Source organism: Scyliorhinus torazame, chromosome 15, assembly GCF_047496885.1.
Source record: "Scyliorhinus torazame isolate Kashiwa2021f chromosome 15, sScyTor2.1, whole genome shotgun sequence".
In the NCBI taxonomy this organism is placed as follows: Eukaryota; Metazoa; Chordata; class Chondrichthyes; order Carcharhiniformes; family Scyliorhinidae; genus Scyliorhinus; species Scyliorhinus torazame.
This window is the reverse complement of record NC_092721.1, coordinates 164080974-164091044: the sequence shown is the minus strand read 5'-3', so window position 1 is coordinate 164091044 and position 10071 is coordinate 164080974. Positions and strand designations below refer to the sequence as shown.

The following is a 10071-nucleotide window of genomic DNA, read 5'->3' as shown; positions in this document are numbered from 1 at the left end:
CGGGTGGCGATGTCGACCGCCACTCCAGCAAAATTCGTCACCGTGCAATCAGAGAGGCGAAGGCCAAGACATCGGCCTTCCTCCTCTCCATGAGCTCCAGCTTCTCTGAAACCCCAAGCCCGGCCGCATTTATGATATCCAAACATCAATCAGGCGCAATTTAGACTGAATGTGACCCCGACTGACATGAGTGTCATGGTTTGGTGCCAGCACTATTTGCACACTGCAGACCTCTGGGGAGAGAGGCCATTCGCCCCTCCGGAGAGGTCAGATGTGTTGTTTTCACACTTGGACACGTGCTTGTTGCGATTTCCAGTCTTCTTGTCCTGTTTGCGGGATTGAAGCCTATCGCGGGTCCTATAAGCATGCGTTCACAACTGATACAGGAGGGAAAAATATATATTTGAGACAACTTCTCTAAAGTTGTGTCTCTTACTGTACGGATGAGACAGGGCTGGCACCAGCAGCACAATACTGCACTTTTGACCCTGACATGATGACTATGTCAGTGCTTATACTGGTGCCAAAATCCCAGTGTAGGAATGGTATAAGGCTGCAGGCTTCTGACGCTGACTCTTGCGAAAGCAAACCTGTGGCTGAGATTCAAACGTCAAGCCTTTGATTCTGGCACCGTGAGTCGCTGGCTTGGCCATGAATGTCACTTAGTAACTTGTGCTCTGTGACTTTGCCTGACTGGCATTCTCTTCGGCTGACCCTTGTGAACAGCGCTGTGACTGACACTCAGACTGGCTGTCGTCTCCCTCTCACTCATTCTGCCTCACCGGCGGTGACGGTCTGTGACTGCGAATTTCTCTGCTTGGGAGCGGGAAGGTTTTACCTGACCCCGATCCTGACTGTTCGTCAATCCCTCGTGCATTTCCCCCCCCTCCACAGCTCGCTCGCCCCTTGCTTTCCGCCACTTGGAATGAAGTCGCTCTTCAATCTCCCCATGAGATCGCCACGCGGGCGGCGCTGAGCGGAATCCTCGGGCACCTCAGAAGGATCAGTAAGTCCAATTTTTAATGCATTTTCTTTTTTATGTGGTAGAGAATATTAATTAAATGTGTCCCGAGCATTCGTGTCTTGTTCATAAGTTACCAGTGCCATTCATGATAAATGCATGTTTTTTCTTAAAAATAATGTTTGGTCGAACGATTTAATGTGAATCCATCAAAACATGTTTTTTTAAATAAAAATAACATCTGCCAGGAATTAACACAGAAAATAACACAGCGGAATTGTGAGGAGTCGGAAACCTTCTATCCTGGGGGAGACCAGCCTGTAGCGGGAGAGATGGATAAGGTTCCTGTACAAGAGCTTCACCTGTTGGACAATTTTTTAAAAAAGTCTCGGTTTAAAATCTCTGCATTTTTGTGTGGAGGGCTCTCTTATATTGCGGGGAAGGTTTTACGCGCCGAGGTGGGTTTTGTAGAGGTCATTTCCCGGCTAAATCTGCGCCCCCCTCCCCGTTACAAATTACAGCCCAACATCAATAATAGAGCTTTTTAGAAATATTCTTTCATGGGTGTGGGCGTCACTGGCAAAGCCGCTATTTGTTGCCCATCCCAAATTGCCCTTGAATTGAGTATTTCAGAGGATTGATTGATTGATATTTGTATTGATATCTGTAACCAATCTCTATTTGTTGATGTACCATTGTCAATGTTGATTATTCTTTTGTCTATTATGTATGTACTATGCACATTCCCTTGGCTGCAGAAAAATACTTTTCACTGTACTTCAGTACATGTGACAATAAATATCAATCACAGGTAAGAGTCAACCATATTGAGTCTGGATTCAAGTCACATGTGCGTCAGACTGGGTAAGGATGGCAGAACTTCCTAATTGGCACTCGGGAACCAGATGGAGTTTTAAGGATTATAGAGTTTCCTCCTCCGTTTTGGCTGCTGCCAGACGTTTGACACCATCCTCTGCCTGTTCCACGATGACATGCAAACCGTGATCCTGACCAATGGATCCACTACAGACCCAATTCATGTTTGGACTGGGGTTAAGCAAGACTGTGTCGTCGCACCGACGCACTTCTCGATTTTCCTTGCTACAATGCTCCATCTCACCCTCTGCAAGTTTAATAAAAAAATGTATTAGTGTCACAAGTAGGCTTACATTAACACTGCAATGAAGTTACTGTGAAAATCCACTCCGCCACACTCCAGCGCCTGTTCGGGTACACAGAGGCAGAATTCAGGATGTCCAATTTGTCGCAGGAGTGGAACTAAATTACATAACAAACGACAATCTGCTCAACCTGCACCACCTGCTGGCGCCATCCAATCCTCTGTCATTGAACTACAGTATGCAGACATATACTCAGAAGCCGAGGTCCAATCAATCGTCAACACCTCCACCAAGGCACACAAGAGCATGGGCCTTACACTAAACATCTTTAAAACAAAGATCCTCTATCAACCTGCTCCCACCACTCAACACTGCCACCCCAGTTATCAAAATCTACAATGAGGTCTTGGACAACAGGAACCACTTTCCATATCTTGGGACCTGTTACGGATGCCTGGTTAGCTCTCAACAGTGACTAAGAGACTGGACCAGGACCATCATTTATTTTAAGTTTTAAGATGGTGCTGAAAGATCAATTTGTTCCAGGAGTGATAATATAAGAAGTAGGGCTTGGTTATTTTATAAACAAGCTTTATAGAAAGAAAAGGAAACAATATTTAAACTTTAAACCTTCAACACTAACTATAACAAATTACATGCAGTTTCTTAACCTTAACACACTAGTTCCCATTAAACAATGCCAACAGAACATGCAGCTCTCATGCCACTTTCACAGGCAGACAAATGCAATACTTGCATTGAGGAAGCAATTTTTCTTCTGGTAGGGGCATTCGTTCTGAACTTTTTTCAAAGCCTGCCTCGGTGGCAACTTTCAGAAGTTCATGGTCGATTTCCAAAGCCTTTTCCTCCGTCAACTTTCATGACCTTCTCAGTAGTTTTCCAAAGACTTCTCTTCTGGAAAATTTCATGACCTTCTTGATCAATTTCCAAGTTGATTTTCTGTAACTGTTCAAACACAGCATTCCTTCCCTCTCTCTAAGTTTCATCCAGCCCTTCAAACAAAAGTTTTCTGCTGGGGTTTCTAGGCTTGAACCCATCAGTGCTATCCTGGCTGACTGATTTTACACTCCCGTTTATACAAAAGAAGAGAGCTAAGCTGTTGATATGCAGCTAACCTCCCATTGACGGACAAAGAAGCCATCGGACTCTGTTATGGGCTGTCAGCTGGTCAGACAGGAGTATCCCAAAGAACAAAGGATCTGGGGCATCCCATGTATTCCCACTAACAAATATAAGTCGGACTGGGACAATGTAACTCGGCCAGGGGTGGGCGGATCCCTCTGACTCTGTGTTGGCAGGATTTTTTTCCCCTCAGTCTGTTTAACCCCTAAATTGCCTGATACTTTGGGGTCTCATTTCTGAACCCAATTTCAATTAGGGCAGACATTGATGACGAGGTTCAACACCGCCTTCAGTGTGCCACCAAAGACTTTGATCGCCTTAGGAAGAGAGTGTTTGAAGACAGGACCTCACACCTGGCATCAAGCGCACGGTCTACAGTGCAATAGTGATACCCACCCTCCTATATGCCTCAGACATGTGGACTATGTACAGCAAAGACCTCAGAACCCTGGAGAAGTACCACCAACGTCGTCTTCGCAAGATCCTTCAAATCCATTGGCAGGATAGGAATACCAAATTAAATGTTTTTGCCCAGGCCAACAACCCTAGTACTGAAGCATTGACCACGCTCGATCAGCTCTGCTGGACGGGCCACATCGCCTGCATTCCTGACACGAGACACCTGAAACAGGCGCTTTACTTGAAACTTCAACACGGCATGCGAGTACGAGGACAGAGGAAATGCTTCAATGATGCCCTCAAAGCCTCCTTGAAAAGGTGCAACATCCCCACCAACACCTGGAAATCCCTGACCAAAGATGTCCTGAAGTGAAGGAAAAGCATCTGGGAAGAAGTTGAACACCTTGTGTTCAACTTCTTGGAATGATGCATTGGAAGCATCACAGAAAAGGTTTACCAGACTAATTCCAGGAATGGCAAAGGTTAGAGAGGTTAGGTTTGTATCCACCACCCTGAGGGGTATTGACAGGGTGAATGTGAATTCTTCAGGAGGAGAATCTAGAACTGTTTAAAAATAAGGGGTCGTTCATTTAAGACAGAGAGGGAGGAGAAGAATTTTTTTTCTCTGGTGTCTTGAGTCTCTGAAGCTCTCTTCCTCAAAACGCGGTGGAAGCAGAATATTTGAATATTTTTAAGGCAGAGTTAGATAGATTCTTGATTAACAAAGGGGTGAAAGATTATCGGGGGTAGGTAGGGTTGTGGTGTTGAAGCTACAATCAGATCAGCCATGATCTTATTGAATGGTGGAGCAGGCTCGAGGGCCGAGCGGCCTACTCTTGCTCCTAATTCTAACCAAAGCATTGAAACATCCCTGATCAAAGCCACAAATGAAATCCTCTGTGGCTGTGGTGCCATGACCACCATTTTCCCCAAGTCTCAGAGATTTAATTTGACTATCTTTGATTCAATCAAGTCTGTAATGAGATCAGGAACTGAGTGACCATGGCAGAATCCAAACTGAGCATCCATGAGCAGGTCATTAGTGAGCAAGTACCGCTTCATAGTGCTATTTATGACCATCTACATCACTTTACTGATTATTGAGAGTAGTCTAGAATCACAGAATCATAGTGCAGAAGGAGGCCAATTGGCCCATTGAGTCTTCACCGACCCTCCAAAAGAACACTTGACCCAGGCTCATTCCCCCATCCAATCCCCGTAACCTAAACTGCACATCCCTCGACACTAAGGGGCAATTACCATGGCCAATCCACCTAACCTGCACATCTTTGGACTGTGGGAAAAAAACGGTGCACCCGGAGGAAGCCTATGCAGACATGGGGAGAATGGGGCAGTAATTGGCCAGCTTTGATTTGTCCTGTTTCCTGTGTACGGAACATACCTGGGTAATTTTCCACATTGCCGACGTCCGGTGGCGGCCATGGGGTGAGTGGTCGGATATGTAGCGGCTCCCGCTTATGGTGGTCGTTTTGTGGCATTTACACCGGTTTGTCGCAGGGATTTTGTGGGAAAAAGGTACAGAAGTGAGAGCAGAAGTGAGTGACCCTAGTTTATGGAGCTGCGGTCCAGAAGTGTACGAGAAAAAGCGAACCAGTTGGTTGAGGCGAGTGTGGTGTGGACAAGGCACGCAGAGATGGCGGACGGGCAGGGTCTGGCCCCGTCGGCTCAGTGGTCGATGGACCAGTTTGTGAGCTTCTTAAATGAGACGTTCACCCAACAGCGGAAGGAAAGTGCGGAGGGCCTGGCCCGGGCGGTGGACTTGTTCAAGGCGGTGGTTGACCGCATGGAGGTGAGATAGGGACAGGCGATCCAGAGGTTGGAGGAGCTGGCGAGGGAGCATGAGGACCAGTCCACCTTGATGGCAGCAGAGATTGGGCTGATGCGTGACCAACAGAAGCGACTGCTGGAGAAAGTGGAGGACCTGGAGAACGGTTCTCGGAGGCAGAACATCCGAATAGTGGGTCTGCCGGAGGGAATCGAAGGATCGGATGCGGGTGCGTATGTTGGGAAGATGCTGGAGAAGCTGTTCGGGAAGGTGCGTTTGACCGGCTGTTGGAGGTGGATTGGGCCCACAGGGCACTGATGCGCAAACCCCAAGGGGGTTAGCCACTGAGGGCGATGGTGGTACGATTGCATCGGTCCCTGGACAAGGAACGCATCATGAGGTGGGCCAGGCAGACGAGGCGATGCACTTGGGAAGACTTTCAGATTCGGGTGTACCAAGACCTGGGAGCAGAACCTGCAGAGGAGGGCAAGTTTTAATAAGGTGAAGTCAGCCCTGTACAAGAAAGGCGTAAAGTTTGGACTACTGCACCCGGCTAGCCTATGGGGTACCTATGGGGTAACCTATGGGGGCCGGGAGTTGTACTTTGGCTCGGTGGAGGAGGCAGCGGACTTTATGAAGGAGAATGGACTGGCAGGAGAAGGCGGTCCTTAAATTTGGTTGAGGAGAACTAAAGTTTGTTGTGAAAAACTTTGGGTTTATGTTGTTTGTATTTCTTTCATTTTCTTCCCCGTTCTTTGGTCCTGTTTGGGGTTAGGTTGGTTTGCAGTGCTTTGTTAAGGGATGAGGAGTGGATCTCTGTGTTCGGCCTTGGGAGGGATTGTTTGTTTGTTTTTACTTGCCTTTGTTTTGACTGTGCACTAACAGCGGGGGGAGGGCAATCAGTGGGGGGGTAGGATGCTAGGCGCCATGGGCGGGGGCTGCCAGGCTAGCTGGATGGGCTAGTTTTTGGAAGCAAAGCGGGGGGTGAGCTGAAGATCGATGTGGGGGGGGGGAATGGGAGTGGGAGTGGGAGGGTTTGACGGGGGGGAGGGGGGGGCGGACTATATTGCTGACGGGGAGGAGACTTTCAAAGTGGAGGAGGAGGGTTGATGACGGTAGTTGCCCCAGGGCAGGCCAGGGGAGGTGCGGGACATGGGCCGCAGACTGGCCTAGGAGAGGTTATGGTTGATCGGCAGGGGAGGAGGGCGGGGTGCCCCCCGACCAGGCTGGTCACGTGGAGCGTTCGGGGCCGGTCAAAAGGGCGGATAAACTGGGCGGTGGATGAATATGGGGAAAAGCCAGCAGGATGCTGGCGCATCAGCTGAGGAAACAGGAGGCGGCGAGAGACCCGGTGCCATGACACTCATAGGATCCAGAGTTGATGTTTAGGACTCCTGGGATAACTCCTTCCAGACTGTATAGGACGTACCCAGGAATGGTGATGGTGGTGTCTACGGCTGTAAAGTATGATTCCATGAGTTTGTGAGACACAGCTCTCCCAATTTTGGCACAACTCCCCAAATGTTAGTAAGGAGGACTTTGTAGGGTCGCCAGGGCTGGGTTTGCCGTTGCCTCTTCCGGTGCTTAGGTTGATGCTGGGTGGTCCGTCCTTCCAGTTTCATTCCTTTTTAGTCCAGTTGCAGCAGTTGAATCCAACTGAAAGGCTTGCTAGGCCATTTTAGAGAGCATTTAAGAGTCATCCATATTACTTTGGGTTTGTAGTCACATGTAGGCCAGACCAGGTAAGGACATTCGCTAAAGGACATTACTGAACTAGATGGGTTTATGACAATCATTAGACTATTAATTCCAGACATTTTATTGAGTTTTAAAATTCAACCATTTGCGTGGTGTGATTGGAACCCAGTATTACCCCGGATCGCTGGATTAGTAGTCAAGCGACAATACTACCGTGCCACCACCTCCCCCTAACACAAAGCAGCAGGAAGTCATCCGCAGTATCCTGGCCAATATTTATCCTCAATCACTAAAACAGATAACCTGGTTATTATCACATTGCACTTTGTGGGAGGCTGCTGCAAACTCAATGGCTGCCATGTTTTTTCCTTTACAATAGTGACTGCAAAACAAAAATACTTTATTGGCTGGAAAGCTCGCTGGACAGCCTTCAAAGCACCAAACCATTTTGTAACTTAAATGCAGCATTTCATAGAACTCTTACAGTGCAGATGGAGGCCATTCAACCCACCAAAAGAGCACTCCATCGAGGTCCACTCCTCTGCCCTATGCCTGTAACCCCCGCCCATTGATTATGGCCAATCCACCTTGATCATGGCCAATCCACCTAACTTGCACGTCTTTGAACTGTGGGTGGAAACTGGAGCACCCGGAGGACACCCACACAGACACGGGGAGAACATGCAAATTCAACATAGACAGTCACGCAAGACCGGAATCGAACCCAGGTCCCTGGCACTGTGCCGCCCTCTGCAGGTCAGTTTGAGATGACAGCAGGTTTGATCAATGAACCAGCTTTCACTGACATGGGGATCTCTTTATCAGAATCCCTGATGTGGAGATGCCGGCGTTGGACTGGGGTGGGCACAGTAAGAAGTCTTACAACACACGGTTAAAGTCCAACAGGTTTGTTTGGAATCACTAACTTTCGGAGCGCAGCTCCTTCATCAGGACTCAGCTCCAAAAGCTAGTGATTCAAACAAACCTGTTGGGCTTTAACCTGGTGTTGTGAGACTTCTGACAGAATGCCGAATGACAGAGAAACTACTTTATCTGTGATAAAGTTTTTTCCTTGACACTCTCCTAGGGATAGAGATTTCTTTGTTGGTGTGGATAAATAACCCCCCATTCTACTGAATCATTTTTATCATAGATACAATTATCATTTTGAAACTTTGATTGCCTGCAAATGAAGGACAGCTAGTGCCGGTTTTCACGGCATCTGTAATTTACAGATTTCACTTTGTATGGTTTCAGACTCTCAAGTTGTTTTTTGAGTTTATATCTTTCACGAGCCGTCTCTAACTGCAGAAACAGTGCAGCAATCAGACATTGCAGTAATCAAATATTACATATTTTGCCACTGAAATTGTATATTTTGACGTTTAAATCTTGGCTGAGTGTGGTAGTCACCACTAGCAGTATTATATGTATTACGGTAAGACAGGTATAATAGAGGTACATGGGTAAATCCCTGCCTGCTGGCTCCGCCCAGTAGGCGGTGTATAAATGTGTGTGCTCGCCGGTGCTGCAGCCATTCTGGTTCCAGCTACAGGAGGCACAACATTTTGCTCCATGAAGCCTCGATTATTCCACTACTCTCATCTTTGTGGTAATTGATAGTGCATCAATTTATTGAGCAAAGATTTTTAAAACGATGGATCTTCGCATCAAGCCTGATCGCCTGCAGCTGAGCCCTCAAGCAGCCAACACTACGTCCGCTTTTGACCACTGGCTAGCCTGCTTCGAAAGCTATCTCCGAACATCCGCTGAGGAACCCTCAGAGCGCAGAAGCTCCAAGTCCTTTATTTCACGGGTGAGCCCTGACATTTTTCCTCTCATCCGGGATGCGCCCACTTACTCCAAAGCGATGGAGCTCCTGAAGGGACATTACGTTCGGGCAGTCAACCAACTATACGCCAGGCATCTCCTGTCCACGAGACAGCAATTCCCCGGTGAGTCCCTGGACGATTTCTGGCGTGCCCTGCACATCCTGGGTAGGAACTGTGACTGCCAGGCAGTTTCGGCAGTCCAGCACACAGAACTTTTAATCCGAGACACCTTCGTTACGGGCATGAGGTCTGCGTATGTCCGCCAGCGCCTATTGGAAGGGGGTACTCTTGATCTTGCAGGAACTAGGCAGCACGCGAACTCGTTAGAAGTGGCCTCCCGTAACGTCCAGTCGTACGCCCCCGATTGCGCGGCACCCTCGTGGGCCCCACCAGCTACCGACTCCAGCTCACCGCAAGCCTGCGCCGCGCGGCAGCCAGCCAACCCTGGGAGGCCCAAGTGCTATTTTTGCGGGCAGATCAAACACCTCCAGCAGCACTGCCCGGCGCGGAGCGGAACCTGCAACGGATGTGGAAAGAAGGGACACTTTGTTTCTGTTTGCCAGGCCCGGTCGGTCACCGCTGCTTCGAGGCCCGGCGTTCCTGCACACCCCCCCACATGCGACTCAGGTGCGCCGCCATTTTCCTCCTCGCAAGCCATGTGTGGCCTGTGGGCGCCGCCATCTTCTCCGCAGGCCACATGCAGCCATCTTTGATGCCACCCGCCATATGCACCCAGTAGGCGCCGCCATCTTCGGCGCCATTTTGGACGGCGCCTCAGGACCTCTGCTCGCCTGGCCATTCATCGCCTGTCGCTACCTCCACCAGCGCTGACCAGCCCGGGTCCTCCCAGCATCTGCCGCAGCTCGCCTCGATCACCTTGGATCAGTCCCGGCCCTGCAACCTCGCGACCGCAACAACGATGGTGAAAATCGATGGGCACGAGACAACCTGCCTTTTTGATTCCGGGAGCGCAGAGAGCTTCATCCACCCCATGACGGTAAGGCGCTGCTCCTTCGCGGTACACCCCGTTACCCAGAAAATCTCCCTGGCTTCCGGATCCCATTCCGTGGAAATCCGGGGGTACTGCATCGCGACCCTCACCGTCCAAGGCGTAGAGTTTAGCAACTTCCG

The 10071-nt window shown here is 49.2% G+C and overlaps 1 protein-coding gene across 1 annotated transcript in view; it reads left to right on the top strand.

Moving 5' to 3' along the window:
• The first annotated feature begins 783 nt into the window (after window positions 1-783).
• smad9 (SMAD family member 9) overlaps window positions 784-10071 on the top strand; it is a 50299-nt gene continuing 41011 nt past the window's right edge. Inside the window, exon 1 of the mRNA XM_072477039.1 lies at window positions 784-1006. The gene's annotated coding sequence lies outside the window, so the exon portion shown is untranslated. The remainder of the gene's footprint in view (window positions 1007-10071) is intronic.